Below are 22,447 nucleotides of genomic sequence, written 5' to 3' on the forward strand. Positions count from 1 at the left end.
GGGGAGAAATGGGACAGGAGGGCACCAAGGAGTGCCCTGAAGCGAGGCAGGAACCTGCAGTTGGTGGGGAACTGTTTCTCTGACAACACAGAAAATTAACATATGAAAAATACACTTTGGAAGAGCCACTGTTAAGCGAGGGCTGGGCACCCATCTCGGTTTCAGGATGTGCTTTTTATTAATCCTGACATCTTCCGCAGGGGGGGATCAATCACGGAGCTGGGGAGAGCCCAGCAGCAGCCGTCGCTGCAGAAGAGCCCCAAAATAGGAGCAGCCTGGGGGGTTTCCAGAACCTGCCAGGCTCCACAATTAATTGTCTGGTCCTCAGTCAGAAACTGAACCAGGAAGATGAGAAATCACGGAAAAATAACAAACCACAAAAGTGAAACAAATCTGCCTCAATTATTCAACAACCTTGACAAGCATAACACTTCAGCACACTGCAGAGATGCTGGACCATCATCCCTTAGTCCCTAACATAGGATGGTTGTTTTTCCCCCTCGAGAGAGAGATTTCAGTGCCCCCAGCATCCATCTGCCCTTTCATCTATTCCCATCACCAAATTTTGTCTTGAGTCAACTTCTCAAACGTCTTCTCTGGTTGCACTCCCGCCCACTCCAATGGAGCTTCTGCCTCCACAAGGGCTCCCAGGTCCAGCTGCCGTTCATGCTGCAAGACTTCCAGTTTCCAAAGCACAGAGCTCCTTGGCAAGGTAACTCCATCACCTCAATTTGAGAGCTCACCAGCTGTCTCCTTGGGCACATCACGGGCATTGCCTCGTTAGGGCAGCAGCTTTATGAGATACTTTGAGTTCGGATAGTGCAATGAACTAGAAGGAAAAATCATTCTGAAGGTGCAGATCTCATTTAGGCAGAATGCAAAAACCTGGAGCAGTGCTGGTAAATTTGAGGAGAATCCAGTGACAATTTGTCGAGCCCTTACACAGACTGATAGTGTCGATCTGGTCCTTCTCAGACCTACCAAAAGGCATGTTTCCATCTTCCTTCTGCTGTAGAGCATTGCACAGCCATCGCAGATGAACCGAGGTCTTTCCCTACACGTTTTTCCAGTGGCAATGGGACATGGGAATTTAGGATTTGCAGGTGCATTCAGAATCTTGCATTTGGTCTGTGTTCAGAAACAGGAGGAGAAAAAAGTAATTCCCACCCTCACTTCTGGGCTACTGTCTGAAATATTATGAAAAGAAAACAAAACTCCTTCCCTCCCCTACTCCCAATACATGCAATGATTGCTTTCTCACTTCCATCTGGGAAAGTTCAAAGGTAGCTAATGAAGGTACCACTGCACTGTGCTAGCAATCTGCCTGCAGAAGAAAATTGCTGGAGCCGGATAAATTGGCAAAAGCTGGGTGTCTTTCTGTTACATCTTCATGTGCCAATTACAACAAACATCTATAAAACCTTGCTTTACAAAACAAATTGTAATTTTGCTACAGACCTGGAAAGGTTTGACTCGCAGTTGAATGAGCCATGTTTTCCAAGGAAACATGGAAAGATCATTCCCATTCCTTTGAATATCCTGTGAAGGCTAACAGAGAAAAATGCAAACAGTTGCGCCACCAAAATAGAGTTAAATTCCTATTTTTTAATTTAGATAAATGCAACAGACCAGTCAGTTAACTATTTTACCTTCCTGGCACCCTAGAAATTAGAGCCACAAAATTATTTACACGTGTAAACACAAGCCCCATAGACTCAAACAACCCTCCCTTTGGCTGTCCCTCTCCGAGGGCACCTAAATTTCACCCCAGCGCTCTGCCTGCGTGCAGGTGTTCCCACCACCTCCCACACCCCAGTCCTAATCCATCCCCTCTCCAAAACACAGGGCAGCTCCACAGCTGGAGACCTGAAGAGAGGGAGATTTCATTCCTCCACTCTTTCTCGTCCCAGTTTCTCCAGATGCTTTCCCCATCCCCTGCCGCATGTTTTGCCCGTGTCTGCAGGGTTAAACTCGTCTCCTAAAATAGAAGTGTTCTCCACATTGATTTACTTACAGGCCACAAAGAAGCCACATCTTAAGTCCCTTTTCAATAGGGCAAAGCTCTGAGATGTCTTCTGGTAAAGCACGCTTCCCAAAATGCCTCGCCATGCCTCCTGTCACAGGGTGCTCATTAGGTCTCATCAAGGAACATTTTCCTGAGTTCAAGAAAGCAAACCAAGGAACATAGAGTTTCTATTCTAATTACTAACAAGTAGTTTGGTTTTTTTGGTTTGCTTGTTTAGTACAAGACCATTGACTATTATGGCAGACATAATAAAATGAGCAACCCTCCAGAAACATGTACCCATTGCATTTTCAGAAAAAAACTTATTTTTTAAAAAGCTGTTCCAAAGGGGTAATATACCATTCCAACCATATAAAATCTACCCTCCTCACTAACCTGAGAGCTTAGAAACAGAATTGCTAATGCAAAACTCTGAAGTCTGAACACATATTTCTTTTCATTCATGCCAACATTAATAGTCAGCTCCTGGCCAGCATCAAATAAACAGCTCACACTCTCAGCAGCAGAAGCAGTTCCTCTTGCATCAGAAATAGCCTGGTGCTCATGAGTTTGGAGCATGCTACAGCAAGCACCTCTTCTCACCTGTTTCAGAAGCACAGCTCAGGTCTGCAGAGGGATTGGAAGAGATGCTCAGAAAAGGCAGGCTCTTTTCAGATGGCATTTGTAAGAACAGGCAGGAAGAGAGTTTGCCGTCCTGTATGTTTTGTCCCTGTGATGGCCAGCTGACACGATGCATGCTCCTTTCTTTTGTAGAGATCTCAGTAAGTCTGCTACTTTCATTCCCATTTCAACTTCAGCTGGAGAACCTGCATTAGATTTCAGCTGAGAGAGGGTCCTCCAAATCAAAATCTGATGTACTGCCAGTTAAGGTGTTTCAACAGCCAGCTGCAAAGGAATAATCCCATAGATACTTTAATCCATCCCTCTTTATATGGTTGAGCATCAATTCCTTGTTCTGAATGTCAATCATCAGGAAATATCCCAACCACCTCCAGGAGAAGGGGCTCCCTGCACCATGTCTGGCCGTGGGCTGGCTCTCCTCCACACCGGAGGCTTGTTCTCCTCGTCCCATACAAAATGTAGGAGATTTTTCCAAAGGCAGAGATAGCTCATGGTTCCCTTTGCTGGTTTGGAGCTACCTTCATATATTTTGAGTATGGAGCCAATTGATGGGGATTTTCTATGAACAGCTGAGGCTTCTCTGCTCAAACAGTGGTTTGCAACAGGGCGAGGGAAAAGTGTGAGTGGGTTGTGTCATGTTGGCTGTCACCTCGCACTGCCAGGTGAAGGCAACTGTTTTCCTTATCTCACAGCAATGTGTCTGCTAATGTCTGTGAAACCCTGAGAGCCTACATGAAAATGTTGTTTTCAAAGAGGAAGTTTAGCTTTAAAATTTCCCAGTTATTTATAAAAACAGAGATCCATTAGTACCCAGACAGCAGTTAATGCTGTTTTTACCTAAAACTGCAACCTTTCTGGTATGTTGTGCGGCAATCTTGCCTTTCCTTGTCTGGAGGAGTGCAGTCACACGGCTGGATCCGCTGTGCTGATGTGCTCACACCCAGTGAAACATCCCCATCCAAAGGCGAAATTAAGTAGGGGCAAGGGGCAAAGAGAAGCCAGAAACACTGAGATAACGCTGCCATCGTGAAGAGCTGAGGTAGCAGAGGCAGATGCCGTCTCATCCCTGTGCCTCTGAAAACCTTCCCCCGTCCATTCTGTGAGCCACGCAGGAAAATAAAAATGGAAATAAGTAATTGAAGCGCCTGGGATAAATTCCAGTGAATAGGGATCTCAGCTTTTCTACTACTTTGACTCACCAGTTAGAGAGGAGTGCAAGCTTTTCCCCAGCATCACCCATGTGAGCATTTAAAAGCAGGTTTTAATGACATTCACATGAGCTCCTTCATGACCTCAAAAACAACCCAAAAGAAAGGAAGCCTGCTTTTTGCTGGTCTGCTACCTAAAAGCAGACCTCACCTCATGAAAAACAAACACCTTACCCTTCTTGGCTCCCTTCTGCAAATAAGAAGATTTCAAGAGAGTTAATAACTCAGCTCATGTTCAAGGTCAGTGTTCGGTGAGGTCAGGTCCGAACCTGAGTGCAGGGTCCCCCCGGTACAGGGGAGCCGGGGTGGCTGCGTGCCAGCCCAGTGACACCAGCAAGTGTGACAATAGCTACGCTGTCATCCCAACGACCCTTCATCCCCATTTTTCCCTGCGGCTTATCCCACCTGGGACAGCCGATACAGAAGTTCCTCCTGGGTCAGTCATTTCAGCCACCCATGTCAGCAGCAAGCTATTCCCCAAAATCCCTTTTTCACAATGCAAGACGTATTAGAAGTCCAAAGAAAATTGATACACAGGAACCTTTACAACACTTCATTGATAAAATCCTTGGACTGCTTTGACCTGAAATTTTTGTTAGCATGCATTTTCCTAACTCTACCTGAAACAGTGCAGGACATTAACTTACAATTCCGGAGTCTTAACCAGACCAAAGTCTTTTTAAAGACTTATCAAAGTCATTTTACACACAAGATAAGGCACAGGGCAGTAAGGTGATAACAATTATGTGGTCTTTTTAAAACATGTTTTCCAGTGGTGCCAATGCAAATTAGCAGATGATGTTTCCTTCCTAAAAAAATCTGTCTGCAAGGAACTGTCTGGAGAACCTAATTCTGGAAATGATGAACTTTGAGAGCCTCAGCCAATGCACAGCCTGGACTTGAGCTCATTTACCCTTCCATTATGGCCACATCAGTTTTAACAGTGCAAAACAGGTGTGACAAGACAGTGCCAAATTTCTTCCCTGATCACATTTGGCCATCAGCACTGGCCACTACCCCTGCCAATTCAGAGTAGCCTCAAGGAGCAGCCGTCAGCCGACAGAAGCACTGACGTTTGGGGACTTCACCGGTTTGCATCTTTGCAGCTGGGCTGGAAGAGCTTTGTCCAACGCCATGCAGACTTCTTTAAGCACCTGCCCCTTCAACATCTGCGCAGGTGGGTTGGTGGTTTCCACCCCAGATGAAGGGTCAGGAGCAGAGGAAAGGCTGGAAAATGGGAAAAGTTCAAGCAGCAAATATCTACTCAGCTGAGGGACCTGATGGCTGATCTCCTCCCTCTGTGAGGATCGACCAACTGCTTCTTCTCCATCCCATCTCCCAAAAAAACACTAAACCTCTCTACTTTCAGTTTTATTGTAAACCCCACAAGAATACTATTCTACACCAATATTTTGGGGAATGAGTGTGCAACATGCTGCTTAGGCACCGTCATTGTTTGAAAACAAGATTTTATGGGAGATGGATAGAGGTACTGGCTCCCAGACACAAATGGGTCCCACGAAGCCTCAATAATTGGTCAATAGCTGGTGAAAACTGCCTTATAAAGAGAGCTCTCAGCTTGAAGCTGGAGGATAAGGGTGCAGCAGTGGCAGCTCATAGCATATCTGGAAGATTGGCAGTAACCCAGGGAGCCTGGGAGCCCTCGTTAAGAAATACGTTTGTCTTTTATACTTAAAATTTCTATTTTAGATTTGTATATATTTCTAGTTACTTTCATGTCATGCTACAGGTTACTAACATTTTGTCTTTTGTAGAACTTCAAAACATCAAATGGACTTGCATTTTAAAGTAGGATGCAGATTTCCAACACAAACTTTTATGCTCACTACTCCCCAAATCCCCCACTTCAAAAAGCAATAGCTTAGTGCTGCTGTAAATTTCTTTTAAAATCCATAAAAACATAAAAATCCAGGTTCAAGGAAGGAAACCAAAAGCACTATGTAGCCCTTCAGAAATAAAGTCAGAAATAAAACCACATCTAAGTGTATAAAATTAAGTCAAAAGGCTGCCAATGTTCATGAAATTGGCTTGAAGTCATGGGATCTAAAAAAACAATAGTAACTCTTGGGACTTTCTGTTTTCTTTCTGGAACCTAAGTCTTCAGGATTTGTGTTTTAAAGCTTGATGCTACAAGCAGAGGGTTTGCTTTGGATTTAGAGCAACCTTTGAAAAGCAGTGTTGCAGGGTAAAAAGCTGAGAATATTTTAAGAATTAGGGAGCTGGTGCTTTAGGAAAGAACTAAATCCTGCAAGGCTGCAGATAGAGCTGTGCGGGGGAAACGAGAGCAAGCGGTGGGGAGCCCTGCATCCCTCCCCAGCTGCGCTCTGATGTGGTGCAGAGAGGGCAGTGTAACCGGGACGGGCAGCACCAGGGTGACAGGCAGGGAGAGAAAGGGATCTTTTCTATAGAATAGAATAGAATAGAACAGAACAGAATAGAATAGAATAGGACATTTTATATTGCTTGCTCATGTTGTTCATGCCTAGTGTAAGTCTAGTTCTATATTGCTTTTTTGTTCTGGTTTTGATGGGAGATGTGGCAAGCCAGGCTTTGCTTTGGGGTTGCATTATCAATTCCTAGCTGTGCCAAGCTTCCCCCCATTCCCTTCCCTCTGCGTCACGCACTGAAAACCTATCCCAGCTGCCGGCGGAGGAGAAGATGCTGGAGTCTGGTCTGGAAGAAAAATGTTCCCCAGCAGAATAAGAGTTCAAGGCATTTAACCAAAGGCCTCTGCCGGTTTTAGAAGACCTTTGCTTTCAGCATTGTACATGCACAGAGGGACAGACAGCTGCTCTCCTGAAGTTTTCATCATCTGAGCAAAGCGCAAGAGAGAGGAAAGCATTCTTGTCCCCATTTATGGGTGGAAAAATTAAAAATGAGAGGTTGAAGGACAAGTGGGGCCATTTCAGGAGACAAGGAGCCAGTGGCTCCAGGTATGGGATATTGGTGAAGCCTCTTCTCCAGCTGCAACCCATGGCAGGGGGTTGCTGAAGTGCAAACCCAACTACCTCCACAGAGCAAGCACCTGCGCCTGGGAAAACAGGGTGTGACAGAGGACTTTGACTTGCATATAAAGGAGATGAAGATAATGTCAATGACTATATAGGGCTGTTTTTCATTTTTTTTATTATTCTTTCTGTTTTATGTGGGTTTATTCCTTTTGACACCTTGCAGCAAAATCTTTCCTTTGATGTTATTTTTGGTCTTCACTTTTATTCCTTGTCTTTCCATGTCCCAGATGATGGTTTCAGTACCCCCTGGCCCCACATCGTCTCTAATGGCTCCAATTCCCCATCCCCTGCAAGTGTCTCTTCCCTGCTGCCACGCCTCACAGAGGGGTTTTGCTCTTCTCGCCTGTGAAGCAGCTCCTGGCCCCGCGCCTTGCCGCTGAGCTTGGCAGGAAAAAAAACAAACTGGGAAAAAACTTGGTCTCAGCCAGGCAACACGTGTCCCCAGACCCCGTGAGGCTGAGGAGGAGCTGGCCCAGTGCCCTGCAGCGTGTAATGCCAATGCCCGTGCAGGCGGCGTCCGTGCATCATGTTACTGGCAGGGATGCAGCTGAGATGAGGGTATTGGAGACCGCGGCCCCTGTGAGCAGCGTGCACAGACCTGTGCAGCACCAGGCATCGTTCAAAACCCCTAATGAGTGTTTTACAGCCAGGAGGTATGCGTCTCTTCCTAAAGTATATCCAGAGCAAGCAGTTAACCAGCATAAACTACGGTGACATACTGCTGATCTTTGTAACAGCATCACAGCCCAAGCTAAGCTGTTATATTGCTATAAACATAACAGAGGTTACGAAACCGGGGGGGGCAGGGGTGTGCACGGGGGTGTCCCAGCAAGGTTGCAAGGACAGCAGAGCGGTGGAGGGAGAGGGGAGAGCAGGGGCTGCCCTGGCCACCAGCACACGGTCCTCTCCTCCCGCCTGGGCTGGCAGGAGGAAAAGCTTTCCATGTACCAGAGGGAATTATTTGTGTTACTCTTCAGGCTACAGATTTTTGTCACCCGGTTCCTCTTCAAACCTCTGCAATCCCAAGCCCAGCCGTTCTCTGCAGCTGGGGCTAGCGCTGGGATTTCTTTGGCGGTTCCCTGTCAGTCATGGCGAGGCAGCTGGCTGCCGCGCTGGGACATTTGCCTTCGAAGTTCTGGCACATCCACATCTGACGGGCGAGTCTGGGGTTCACCCCCGTCTTGCTCCCCCGACGTGCAGCCTCCAGCTGCCTCCCTGCTGCCGCAGCATCCCGCTTCCCTCTGCTCCTGCGCCGTGTCACTGCTTTTCTGCAAAGTCTGTTGGCTTTTATTCTTCAGTAATTTGCCTGTTCTTCTCCTGATCCAGAGCCCTTCCTCTAGAGAAATAACACTGTGTGTCTGCTGAGTCTTGTGGACCATGTCTGTGGATACGGCCGTGCTCAGCAAATCTTTGGGGCTGTGGGAGGCAGCTTCTTCGCTTCTGTCGGTCCCACCACTGTGCCAGGACTCAGGTCCCACCACTTGCAGCACTTTGGCATCTGCTCCACTGCATGCCTTGGGGATGCCAGTAGCCCCTTCCCTTTGGGACTGCTGCCTGGCAGGGGGCTGAGCTGTTTCATGGATTCTCTGAATTACAGTGTCACCTGTTTTTTCATCACAGCTGATCAGGATTTTCCCTGTTCTGCCCATCCAGGTCCCTCCCTCTAGAGACAGGAGGTTGTACATCTCCTCCGCTTCCCCTCGCCCAGCTGTGGAGCCTTGGCACAGCAGCACGGTGCGTTCTTCTGCTCTTGCCTGTTTTTTTTTCCTCCAAGGTTCAGCTGTTTGCTTCCCCACCATGAGCTCTATTCCCTGGAGATTGCCACACTCCAGCTTGATCACCAGCAGCAGGCTGCTGTCAGAGGGCAACGCACAGCCCTCGCTTTGCTCGTCAGGTTGCCTTGATTCCTTTTCTCCAGGCTGGTGGGGCTGGGACTGCTGCCCTGGTACCTGCTCGCTGCCACGCCGTGACTCCTGTCCCTGTACCAGCTTGCTGCCATGCTGTGACTCCTGCCGTGATAACTTCTCACTGCCACGCCGTGACTCCTGCCGTGATAACTTCTCACTGCCACGCCGTGACTCCTGCCGTGATAACTTCTCACTGCCATGCCGTGAATCCTGTCCCTGTACCAGCTCACTGCCACGCCGTGAATCCTGCCCCGATACCTTCTCGCTGTTGCGCCGTGACTCCTGTCCCGATACCTTCTCGCTGTTGCGCCGTGACTCCTGTCCCGATACCTTCTCGCTGTTGCGCCGTGACTCCTGTCCCGATACCTTCTCGCTGTTACGCTGTGACTCCTGTCCCGATACCTTCTCGCTGTTGCGCCGTGACTCCTGTCCCGATACCTTCTCGCTGTTGCGCCGTGACTCCTGTCCCGATACCTTCTCGCTGTTACGCTGTGACTCCTGTCCCGATACCTGCTCGCTGTTACGCCATGACTCCTGTCCCGATACCTGCTCGCTGTTACGCTGTGACTCCTGTCCCGATACCTTCTCGCTGTTACGCCGTGACTCCTGTCCCGATACCTGCTCGCTGTTACGCCGTGACTCCTGTCCCGATACCTGCTCGCTGCCGTGCCGTGGTGCCTGCCTTGTTGGCCACCTTGTTCTTTCAGGGCACCTATCCGAAATTTCCTTTTCTGCCCCATTTACCGATTTATTCTCTGTATCGATGCTGCTCTCAGATTTTTGAGCAGGGGACTTCAAGCTTTCTGCCAGAGCCTTCTTGCTCCAAATCTGACTCATCTGCTGGCTCCTGTTGGTTACTTCTCTGTTTGTCCTTTGGCTGATCCAGGTCGTCCCCTCCTCGGGGCTGTAGGCCACCCTCTGCCCTTGCTCCTCTCTTTCCCTGGAGTCTGTGCTGAGCGGGGACTCCCGCTGCAGGGGCTGCCAGCCGCTCTGCCACGGCTCGTCCCCCAGGCAGGAGTCTGGCCCCAGGGACTGCCAGCTGCCCCCCCTGGAGACCCACGGGGGGCTGTGCCAGCAATCCTGCCTGAGGGACTGCTGGGATGCTTCCCGCGGAGGGTCCTGCTCCTGCTCCTGGGCAGGTCCGCAGATTTGCTCCAGCTTAAAAGCCTGGCCCCAAAGTTCCTGCCTTTGAGAAACACTCGCGCCGCTGCCAGCCCGCTGAACCGCGTTACCCATCTTGCTTCGTGAGCCCTCACTCTCCCGGGTTTCTTGCGTCCCCGCTTCTAGGGCATCCCCTGCCGGTTCTGGTCCCGTTAGGTGTTGGCCGCTGGGCTGGTGCTCCTGTCCCCACGCCTGCTGGCTGTCACGCTGCGGTTTCTGTCCCCACGCCTGGCTGCTGCTCCGTGATGCCTGCCCCTCTGCCGCAGCCGTTTCAGGACTTATATCTGAAATTTCCTCTTCCACCCCGTTTACCCGTTTATTCTCTGTACCGGCGCGGCTCTCAGGTGTTTGAGCAGGGGACTTCAAGGTTTCTTCCAGAGCTATCTTGCTACAGACGTGGCTCGATTGGTGGCTCCTGTTTGCCACCTCCTTGCTGGCCTGAGGGCTGATGCGGGCAGGACCCTCCTCCGCAACCACGCATAGTGCCAGGACGGGGGTACTCGCGTCCGCCGAGGGGCTCCAAGTCAGGGAGCGCTGGCTCCTCACCTCCTCGCTCCCCAGCAGATCCTCCTGGAGTGTGACAGCCAGCATCTCCCCATGGCAGGGGCTCGCGGGGCGGCTGGTGGTGGCGTGGGGCAGGGGGACGGTGGTGTGGGGCGGGGGGGGGGGGTCCTCTGCCCACCCCTGCCCTCCAGAAGCCTCCAGCTCTGTGAGGTCACCGACCAGCCCCAGCCCCACCACTACCCCCGGAATGTGCCTCCATAACCCTACGGATGCCCCAGCTCCCCCCCACCCTTGCTGCCCCACAGCTGCCCCCAGTCTGTCCCCCTGTACCCCCCACTGCTGCCCACAGCCTGCCAGCCCCATCCCACAGCCTGCCACTAGCTGGGCGCCCACACCGCCCTCCCTGCCCCGTACACCCCCCTGCCCATGCACCCCCTCATCGTCACCACCGTTGCCCCCATCCTTCCCAGCGGTCCTCCCTGCAAGCTGTTCCTTGCTCCCAGCCACGCTGCGTTCCCAAAACCTGCATCCATAACCTGTCCTTTTTTTTTTTTTCTCATTTATGTTTAATTGCAAAATTAATTCAAGTTTTAAAAAACCTTTAGCTCATTGCCCGGCTTGTATGTTTTGCTCAGCTTATTCTGGAGAAAACGTCTGCTTTAGAGTATTTCGGCAGAGATGGCTTCTAACAATCTGCAGCTGGCAGGGAAACTGTAATTCATGAGCCAATACTGCTCCTTAACAATCTTGCACTCTTAAGTGCATAATTTAAAAAAAAAAATATTAAGAACCCCGTGGCTGCCTACAAAGATGTAGATGAACTGTGTGCCTCATTTGTGCTGTATGTACAGCTGAAAATCCCTTTTTAATTTGCTCTGTCACAGTTAAATATTGCTGCTCATACAGCATATAACATCCTTTACAGCAGTAAGACAAAAAAATAATTTGGATAAAAGAAGTACAGAAACAAATTTCCACCCAAATCTCAGTGCAAACAAAACCCCATTCCTAGTTCATAGTACATAATCAAGGTTTTATTAATTCTAAATCAGCAAGTATACGCAGAGTTATAATGCAACCACTAGTTAAAAAAAGATTTTTTGTGAATTAACAACATAAGAACACTGAATTACTGAAAAGAAAAATGCTTAAGGAAGCAAATGACAACTTGAGATGTAGAGGTAAAAACTCCAGGCTATAGCTGTTGTGATATGTACCCAACATAAACTTGAAAATATCCATAAGCCAGGAGTGACAGGACCTGGCCTAGTTAAAATAAACTGGAATCGATAGTGCTTTCTCAGCAGTGGCAGACACAGCACACTTATGCACAATAAGCTATGCTCTACCCTCACTCTTTCCAATGAATCTGTAAAAAGCCCGGAGCACTGCACAGAAAGCAAAGGCAGAAGGAGAATTGGTTTAGTCCCAGCTGATAACAGCAGTGCCGCTTTCCTCACCAGCTGGGGGATCAGAGAATGCCGCCGGGAGCACCGCACGCCGAGCGAGCAGGTCGCCAGCCCCAGCAAACGGATAATTCCCTTGTGCTGCACGCTGCATCGCCATGCGTGTGCAGGACGGGGGGTGGGAGGGAGGCGTTCCTCCGCTGCCGCCTCCACCTGTGTCCTGGCTTCGGCCAGGATAGAGTTAATTCTCTTCCCAGTAGCTGGTACAGTGTTCTGGTTTGGGTTCAGTATGAGAAGAATGCTGATAACACACTGATGTTTTCCGTTGTTGCCAAGTAGCGTTTAGACCAAGTCAAGGATTTTTCAGCCTCTGATGCCCAGCCAGCAAGAAGGCTGGAGGGGCACAAGGAGTTGGGAGGGGACACAGCCAGGGCAGCTGACCCAAACTGGCCAAAGGGGTATTCCATACCGTGTGACATCATGTCCAGTATATAAACTGGGGGGAGTTGGCCTGGGGGGATTGTTGCATGGGGACTAACTGGGCATCGGTCGGCGAGTGGTGAGCAATTGCATTGTGCATCACTTGTTTTGTATGTTCCAATCCTTTTATTGGTATTGTCATTTTATTATTGTTGCTATTATCATTATTAATTTATTCCCTTCTGTTCTGTTCAACTGTTCTTATCTCAACCCACAAGTTTTACTTTTTTCCTTCCAGTTCTCTCCCCCATCCCACTGGGTGGGGGGAGTGAGTGAGCGGCTGCGTGGTGCTTAGTTGCTGGGTGGGGATAAACCACAACAACCTTGCAGCCAGAGAGACACGACATCCTCCAGATGCGTTAACCACAGAGGCGTGCGGAGACAGAGCCAGGCTGCTGTGCCCATCCTCCCCACGGCTGCCATCACCCCACGGGCACTGCCCGGGATACCCACCCAGGGTGCTACCCTGTCCCCTGGGACCGGGACTGGACAGTCCTTTGCTCTTCCTCTCTCTCTGTTTTCACGCAGCTACGATCATCTTGCTTCAGAGTGGTCAAATGACATATGAAATTCAGACTAATAGCAACCAAATTATCTATTCTTGAAATACTAATAAATAACAGCCGATTTTTCCGTAGTTCACTTGTTTACCATATGCCACCAAGGCTGTGGAGCAGCCTTACACAGGAAGAAATTCAAGTTAGCAGAAAGGTGACGTTTGTAATCACTATTTTTCTTCCAAACCTCATGAGATTCTTTGGCTTTTTGAATTTTCTTGCAACAAATTCTATTTCTTTCCAATGTTTTAGAGTAAAGATGCAATTACATTTGGTTGTGCAGGAGGTCGTCTGAGCAGCAGCCCAGCGGTATTTCAAGGCTGCTGGTAATTCCACTCAGTGCAACAGCACCCAGCTGCTTGAAGGTCCAAGGCCATTGCAATACCAGTACTGTGGCTTTATACAGCTTGAAAGGGAGCACATAGAAAAAAAAATGTTTCCAAAAATGCTGCTGGAATAAAATGTGCGGTTTTCTCCTTCCTTTGCAAGACTCCAGTACTCCCTGAGGGACTCAAACTTTTGTGGAGGACTGCCCACGGAGTAAAGTGCATGGCCAATCTTTTAACTGCTCTCAGAAAAATCACGACCTGCGCATATTCCCTACGGACTTGTCAAGCCTTCCCAAGTAAACTTCCCACACGCTCTGTCCGTGCCAAGCGTGCTCCAGCCCAGGATGGGAGACCTGCCACTCACCCCGTTACTGCAGCAGCCCTCCCCAGCGCCCCAGCACACTCACCCCCGCGTCCTCAGCCACGAAGAAGAAATCGCTCCTCCGAAAGCAAAAGAGCAGCAGGGTGGAGGAGCTGCAGGTGCTCCTGCATTGAGCAGCAGAACAATATTCTTCCGTCCCACAACGTGCTCTGAAGGTGCTCCCACTGCTGCCTGTGCAGCCCTCGGGTGCCGCAGCAACAGCCCCGGCAAAATCCCCAATTCCTGTTTCGGAAGAGACCGCAGCAAGCCAGTTCTGGTGAAGAAGGATGGCAGAAAGAGGATGCTAAGTGGTTATCCAAGCTATGCATTGAACCCATCAGGATGAGGCAAAAGGACTGAGTGACGATATAATTAAAGACTGAACATATATGCAGATGGGGAAGCTAAAGCAAAGGTAAGGCTGCCTAGCCACTCGCTGATGTGCTCAGGCCACAGCTTGCCATGCTGAACTGTGTACTTCTTCCACTGTCTGCTCGTATATTTATCCTCTGTCTCTTGTTTTATATTTCAGAAGGAGACCTTTGGGGAGAGAGATCATCTCCTTGTTTGACATTTTGTGAAAATTAGTTTGCGTTTGCTGAGTACTAAATCTCCATTCCTCAGCTAGGGAATTCAGAAAAGTGCTTTTGCTGGGGACTACAGTCCTGAGGTTGTATTTGCTCCCTATAGAAAAAGAATAAAAGCAGGAGAATTCTTCCGTCTTCTCTCTTTCTCTTCTCATTTGAGTTATTGCTATTGGCTGTTTCAGGTTAGAGCTAGATATCTGTGTATATACAGATGTATGTATACATATATATAAAAAATACCTGTAAATCACTTTGAAATTTTGTTCTTTGAAAGTAGGCCAACAACAATATCAGTTTTTCTCACCTACTTATGAAATAACTCCAAGCTAAAAGTTCTCAAAATTACAATCATTTCCTGCCATTAAAGTCAAATTTAACGGTTGAAGTAGCCACTTGGGTTCTCACTTCAATAAGCACAGGAGAAATGCACACCTCCATGGATTAGACAGGGCCTTTTTGAGATTATTTGGATGGTGAGGTTTGGGATTTTTACCTAAAATATTTTATAAAAGTATCTGAAAACAGTCTTAGGTTTGCACATGAAGTATCTTCATCATATATGATGAAGTACTAGGGGTTTGATCATTATTTTGGATTTCAATTAAACAACATGAAAACCTGTAAGAAAAATTGTAAATCAGTCACTCAAGTCTCCAGAAGAAGCTGTACCAACCATCTGAGCAAAAGAGAGAAGGTTCCTCAGTATGACTCAAACTTTGTTTTCATGGTGCAACGCTGCAGCCCTAATGAAGCGGACTGAGCCCCAGGCACAGCCTCGGGCTCAGGCTCAACAGAAACATCAGAGGAATGTAGGGCCACAGGAGCAACCTGCGTGGTGTTCTGCAGGAGGAGAAGGAAGATGCCAATGTTTACACTGAAATAAGAATACAGCCAAACTTCTGTTTACCACTTTGGGCCCTTATCGCATGGGATTTTGGCACCCAGGTTTGACCTGTTCCAACCCACCCGTTGCTCAGGAGACAAAAAACCCTCTGAACTTTCAGCAGGAAATCTCAATTTTTGCATCATCCACAGGCATGCTGTTGCCAGCAGTTCAGTCTCTAATGAAAACACCCAAGCCTTTCAGCTTTACGGAGATGAAACGGGCTCATCCCAAGCTGGACAATATCCAAGGGCAGGTACACCCGTTCCTCTCGGGGACGTCTTTCTAATTCCTACATATTTCTGTAAGTTTGGCCGCCAAAGTCATTTCCAGTGGTGCTGACATGGCCACCACCTCCGAGTTAGCAAAATTTGCAGCCACTGTTTCTGTGGGCAGCCCAGGATGCAAGTTACCCCTGAGAACAGGTATGGATCTCCTCATGGGCACCGGTCCCCGTTGGCTTTGTGCTGCCATGCATTTGCAGCAGCGGTCCCTGACATCCAGGCTGTTGTATCTCCGTACGACTCCTCGGATGTCTGCTTACGGGACAGTTGTGTGCTCCTAAACTGTCATCTGGCCTCCACAAACAACCCGCCTTCACAGGAAAAAGCTTGATAAACTCTTTGCACCATACTTCCATCTTGCCCCAGTTGCAAGGACCGGGCCGCATGAGGAAGCCTTGTCGTGGTTTAACCCCAGCCAGCAACTAAGCACCACGCAGCCGCTCACTCACTCCCCCCCCATCCAGTGGGATGGGGGAGAAAATCAGGAAAAGAAGTAAAACTCCTGGGTTGAGATAAGAACGATTTAATAGAACAGAAAAGAAGAAACTAATAATGATAATGATAACACTAATAAAATGACAACAGTAGTAATAAAAGGATTGGAATGTACAAATGATGCGCAGGGCAATTGCTCACCACCCGCCGACCGACACCCAGCCAGTCCCCAAGCGGCGAATCCCTGCCCCCCCCACTTCCCAGTTCCTAAACTAGATGGGACGTCCCATGGTATGGAATACACTGTTGGCCAGTTTGGGTCAGGTGCCCTGGCTGGGCATGAGAAGCTGAAAAATCCTTGACTATACTCTAAACACTACTGAGCAACAGCTGAAAACATCAGTGTTATCAACATTCTTCACATACTGAACTCAAAACACAGCACTGTACCAGCTACTAGGAAGACAGTTAACTACATCCCAGCTGAAACCAGAACAAGCCTACGTGTAGAAATCCCCACGTTCCCCCAAGAGTTAACATCTCAGCGGAGCAGGCTGTCATCTGCCCACTCTTTCCACTTGTGTCCCTCATCCAGCAGTCTCAGACTCTGGGATGTGGAGGATGGAAAGTAGAAAAATGATGAAAATGAAAAATCTGTGCTCAAGTTGTGCTCCCTATAAACTGCTGTAATTGGATTTGTGAATCCAATTACAACTGTAGTGTAGAAGGCCACAGACGAGTTCTGTATTGTATGTGTTAAACTGTGCAACGTGTGTATAAAAAAAAGTGGGCAGAAATGAGCTAACTGCTTTTACCTTGAAACAGCTTGAGAAAATACCCCCTGACCTAATTCTAACCTCACTGAAGTCAACAAAATCAGAGCCTGAGGCGCTTCAATTAGAAATCCCCAAAATGTATCGAGCTGGGCTTTGAATAATAGCAAGTTCTCTGTTAGAGCAATTGCAGATCTCGCATTGTAAGGGAACAAGCCCAGTGCTCAAAAGACACATATATAATTAGAAATAATTCAGCTGAGTTACAGAATTTCACTACCGCGATAGGTGACGTAAGCCAAAAAATATTGGGGGATAGTGGGTAAACTGCTGTCAAATAAGGAAGGTGGGAAAAACAAACCAAGCAAAATGAAACAAATTGTTTAAAAAAGAATAAAATTAGTAGGTTCATGTTGCTACGATAGAGAAAAGTCGCACCTCAAAAGTCTGTTGCAGCCCCTTGATGAAGCCAACATCCCTGTGCATAAAGGTGGGTCATTCAGTGCATATTGGGCATTAAAAACATTGTTCATCAAGAGTTTTGGAGAAAAGAACCTATTGTAGGACAAGAGGAAAGTCTCTCTCCTGGGTCACTTGGTGGGCAGAAGACAAGCAGTAGGCAAACAAGGTGGGCATCACACTGGGCAAGAGTGCAGGGGGCTAGCGAGCAGGGGAGCAAGCTCGTCAAGACTGTCATTAATGCTCCAGGCAAGGAGATGTGCAAGGGGGCAAAATTACCAAAATTATTCCCTGCCAAAACTGAAGTTCACGAGCAAAACATTTCACAGTATGGAACGACTTGGCAAGAGGAAGGCCGATGGCATTCAGTGTTACCAACCTGAGTAATGCCCGTGGGAAAAGCACGGACCCCTTAACCACGGGCATGGGTCTGGTGCCCCAGGGAGGAGGCGGGGGAGGCAAAGGGGTATGGACATGTACGCCGGAGATGTACGTCAGAGATGCTCGGCTGCAGTGCACCGTTTCTTGCCAGGTGCCCGAACAGACCAGCGTTGTTCAGCCTGGAAAAGAAAAGCTCCAGGGATGGGATGTGACAGAGCAGGGACACAAGCTCTGGGGCTTGGGAGACACAAAGAGCGAGAACAGTTTTTCATCGCACAGGTTATAGGTTATCTTGTGAAACTATTAGGCATTAAGCCAAAAATAAAGCTTAAAGGGGAGTTAATCACGTAGTACGTAATTAAGTTGTGGAATTCACTCCCCCACAGACTATTGCAGAAACCAGATTATAAGCAGTTTCAAAAGGCCTAGACAGAGTCAGGAAAAATAGATCCACTGATGGAGATTAAGGATAATATGATTGCCTTTAAATTCCAAGCAGCTGGGAAGAAATGCTGGAGGAAAAATCTCCTAATTTTTTTCATCTTCATAGCCTTTTCCTAAACTTTTTTACTGCTGTTTGTCTGAGAATACATCCTTTGCAGGATATTTGCTAGAAATATCCCACAGAGGATATTTTCCCATGTAGACTTGTTCCCATGATCAGTCTCCAGTGATCCCAGCTGTGCATCGTTCTGGTTTTGCGTACTGGTACGTACCCGCGCTTTGTGCGGCCATGCCCAGGACTGACTGCAGCCGAGCTTCTCCCAAGGGCTGCTGCAGGATCGCCACACAAATCAGAGTGATGGCTTAGTGTTTCCTGCACAAAATATTGCTACTGCTCATACAGACTTATCCTTCTGTCTTTAAAATTCAGGCTGCATAAACTACAGTTATCCATTTAAAAAATGAGAAGAAAGTATTTTCCTATACATTGATGACTTACTGTATTCAGTACCTTTGCTTTCTAGTCTACGGTGAATTTTACTTTTTTCCAACATAAGCAATTGCCAGGTTTTTGAGTGAGAAATGTCACATGCAAACTATACAAGGTTCAATTAACTGTTCCAGCATGTAAACATGATTCTGATGGAGCCCCGCTTGGGCTTCTAGCCTTCTTCCCAGAAACCAGGTGTTTCCACATCTGGCAATACCATGGCCAACACACAAGGAAAACTCCTCTTAATTAAAACAACCCAAGAACCAGGAGATAAGCAAAAGGTCTACAACAGGGTGAGGTTCCCACATTGTCTTCCAAGTCTGCATTATTTACAGTATGTGACCGGCTTGAGGAGAACTCCTGGAGAAATGCAACAGAAGGACAGGGTCTGCAGGAAACTCCACCACCTTTGCCAACAAGGCTGTAACGGGTGCCTATAGTCACAATGCTCCCAAAATCAGAGCTGCACAGGGGGAGTCTCCCTACCTGCAAAGATGTTCAGGTGGAAGGCAGTTATCCTTTCAAATGTCTGGTAGAAACAGAGTACTTCAGAGAAAAAACTAAAAGGCAGAGGGTTTTATGTTACTTGATACAGTTCATGTGGTTTATATATTCCACAATGTATTAGAAAGAAACACTCGGTTGTATAACTTCAAGAAAATGCCTTTTTCCAGGCATATTCATATTTCTGAGTATCAAATTATGTGGGACCAAGGGAAAATTACGAGTTCTTAGAGATATACATCAGTAGATGATGGACACTTCACTTCTTCCCCTTGAGGGAATACTTTTGTGTGGAAGTAGCTGAAGTAGCTGGACAAGCTGCAGATCTCCAGGTGATGGCTAAAGGCAAAAAGGACTCTGTTGTGGTCACGCTGGGGACATAGGTTTGGTCCCACCAAACTAAAGAAATCAAGCGGATCATCTGTTCTAGAACCATCTGACAGAACTGTCTAGCACAGAAGAACTGGTCATCAAGGGGGGATTTTAATTATCTGGACATTCATTAGCAAAGGTATCCCGATATGCCACAAACCTTACCTTGAACTGAGCGTGGGCACAGAGCTCTTCTGCTGCCCGTGGGGTTTGCGTGGCACAGACTGTGTTTCTGCAGGTGTGCTGGATGAAACCGAGAGGTTTGAGTTATTTATTCTGATTTCCATTTCTTTTGCTAACAAATGGCTCTTGTCTGATGCATGTTTCAAGTGACAGATGATAATCCTTAAAATACTGAAGCATAAAGAAGGCAGAGGCAGCATGCGGTGCTTGCAAACCTGCATAGCAAGCTGGCCAGGCAGCAGACAGAATATCTTTTAGGTATACATCTGTGGCACAGAGGAGAAATTTGTTACAGCGAGGAATCTGACCACACGTGTGAACCTCCTGATATTTAAGGCCAAAGTGCAGAAGAAGCAGAAAGAAGCAACGTTCAGCCCCGAGCACGGAGCCACCAAGACATTCCCACAGCCTCGGCCGCTCAGCTGCTGCGGGGATGCACAGGGGAGTGGGGGGGACTCATGGTTCACTCCCGACTGGGACCTCAAACATCCCCTGAGAGGGACGTATAGTCAGGTCTCTGTTTATATGTTTCTCTGAAAATATATCTCTGACATATTTTCTTTAAAATACTTTCAGTAGTCTCTATTTCAGAAAATGAAAAACAAGGGACAGGAGCAATTCACTGCTGCAATTCAAATTTAGGTACTGTCCTGGTTTCAGCCAGGATAGAGTTAATTGTCTTCCCAGTAGCTGGTATAGTGTTCTGGTTTGGGTTCAGTATGAGAAGAATGTTGATAACACACTGATGTTTTCCGTTGTTGCCAAGTAGCGTTTAGACTAAGTCAAGGATTTTTCAGCTTCTCCTGCCCAGCCAGCGAGAAGGCTGGAGGGGCACAAGGAGTTGGGAGGGGACACAGCCAGGGCAGCTGACCCAAACTGGCCAAAGGGGTATTCCATACCGTGTGACGTCATGTCCAGTATGTAAACTGGGGGGGGTTGGCCTGGGGGGGATTGTTGCATGGGGACTAACTGGGCATCGGTCGGCGAGTGGTGAGCAATTGCATTGTGCATCACTTGTTTGGATATTCCAATCCTTTTATTATTATTATTGAAATAGTAGTAGTAGTAGTAGTAGTAGTAGTAGTAGTAGTAGTAGTAGATTCCTTTCTGTCCTATTAGACTGTCTTTATCTCAACCCACAAGTTTTACTTTTTTTCCGATTCTCTCCCCCATCGCACTGGGCAGGGGTAAGTGAGCAAACAGCTGCGTAGTGCTTAGTTGCTGGCTGGGGTTAAACCACAACAGGCACAAAAGGAAGAAGCTTATGCCTTTTCCCTGTGGCGTTGACCTACTTAATCTTTTTGTGTTCAGCCCGGGGACACCAATGTCTTTTTAGACAGTCCAGATGTACCTCCATCTGACCATCCTCTCTATCTACATTTTAAGTCCTCCTATACCAATACAGTACCTAAATTTTTAGGAGCAGATGGAACACAAATAACATTAAGAATAGGTAATTTTTCTAACCCAAAATGATTGTTCAGTACAAAAGAAAATTCTTTGACAAGACAGTCACAACTCAGAGGAGTGGAAATCGGGTAGAAATGCAAAACTTTGATTTGCACCTATATATTTGAATGTGCTAATTGTTCCCTCTGGGAGCTGAGCCTTTTGAAAACAGTGTTTCTTTATACATACATGAAATAATTCCTGAATATTTCAAACATAGTCTTTATGTATAAAGTAAACATATGTTGATCAGTTATTTCTAGAATAACATGCCATCTGTTATTTGACAACATGTTCCTCTGAGTGTAGTGATTAGTGATGGGTGAAAGTGGAAAACCATTTTCTATGAAATTTTGCTCACTTGCACACATTTTGTGCAATTTAGAATCTAGAAATATAAATCTTGAAAAATAATCAAGAGGTTATTTAATCCGGCCCATGGCACTGAGGAAAGGACACCCTGCCAGATGTTTTCTAACCAGTTCTTGCAAACAGCCACCGGTGGACACACCATAGCCCCCCCACCAGCCCCTTGGCACCAAAATTTAAAAAGCTTTACCCATTCTGAACTATTTCTGTTGAAAATGAAGTTTGCATTTTTTTCTAGATTATTGCATTAAAATATTATTGCAATGAAAATCAGCTGAAAGCTCAGTTCATTGCAACTCCTCAAGACGTACCCTGAGGACCTACCTGGGCTTGAGCACACCGTAACCAAAGTCCCATACACCGTTGTGGTATATGAGATATCCTGTGCTTTGCACTCTTGAAGCAAGATGCCTTTTAAGGGAGCTTTTTAGCCTGACATAATTTCATCCATCAGTGTTAACTATGTTCATGTGAAGCCCACGGTGGCTGGACAAGCCTTCCTTGCAGGGAACTCAGAGGACTCCACAAACCGCCTTTCCAGATCTGTACCAGTTGTGTGATGGAAAAGTCTGCTCTCTGCTCTAGGAGGAAAATGAGAGCTGTCAGCGTTTTACAAGTCAAACCATTTGAAATTTATTTCAGATTAATCTGATGCCTGATTTAGGCAAAATCTAATCATTTTGTGGTAGGAAAGAATAATTAAAATGTAACTGCCAGAAATATTGAAACAAAAAATTCAATTCAAACTGAAAAGAATTGGTGTTTTAAATTCACACATACTATTTGAAAAGCAAATTATGATTTTGAAAGATTTAGGTAAAGAATCACTTCAGTTGTCATGTAAGTCACAGAGAAGCTAATGTCTTCCAAAGCAAGAAGTGCACCTGCTTTCAGAGCAGACTGAACAAGAAGGAGATAAAACACCTTAAGTCTCAACAAAGATATAGCCCAGCATGTTGGTAAATCATGAAAACTGGGGTGAAAACTTTCACAAGACCAGGCTGTGGAACACTCTCCTCATTTTTCAACTACAAAAAAACTTGAGCAGCACCTGAAAAGCTCTTCTCATCCTGTCATCCTGAAGCCTAATGCAGGGACAAAGTAGGAAGGGTGACAAACCTGGAGCACACCACATAAAGCCCAGAATAAAATTGGTTTTCTCATGTCAGACTCTCAGGTCTTTCAGCATGGAAGACATGAAGAAAAAATGTTAGGAGCACCTCATAGTCCTCGTGCCAG

This window comes from Haliaeetus albicilla, chromosome 5 (genome assembly GCF_947461875.1).
Source record: "Haliaeetus albicilla chromosome 5, bHalAlb1.1, whole genome shotgun sequence".
NCBI classification, from domain to species: Eukaryota; Metazoa; Chordata; class Aves; order Accipitriformes; family Accipitridae; genus Haliaeetus; species Haliaeetus albicilla.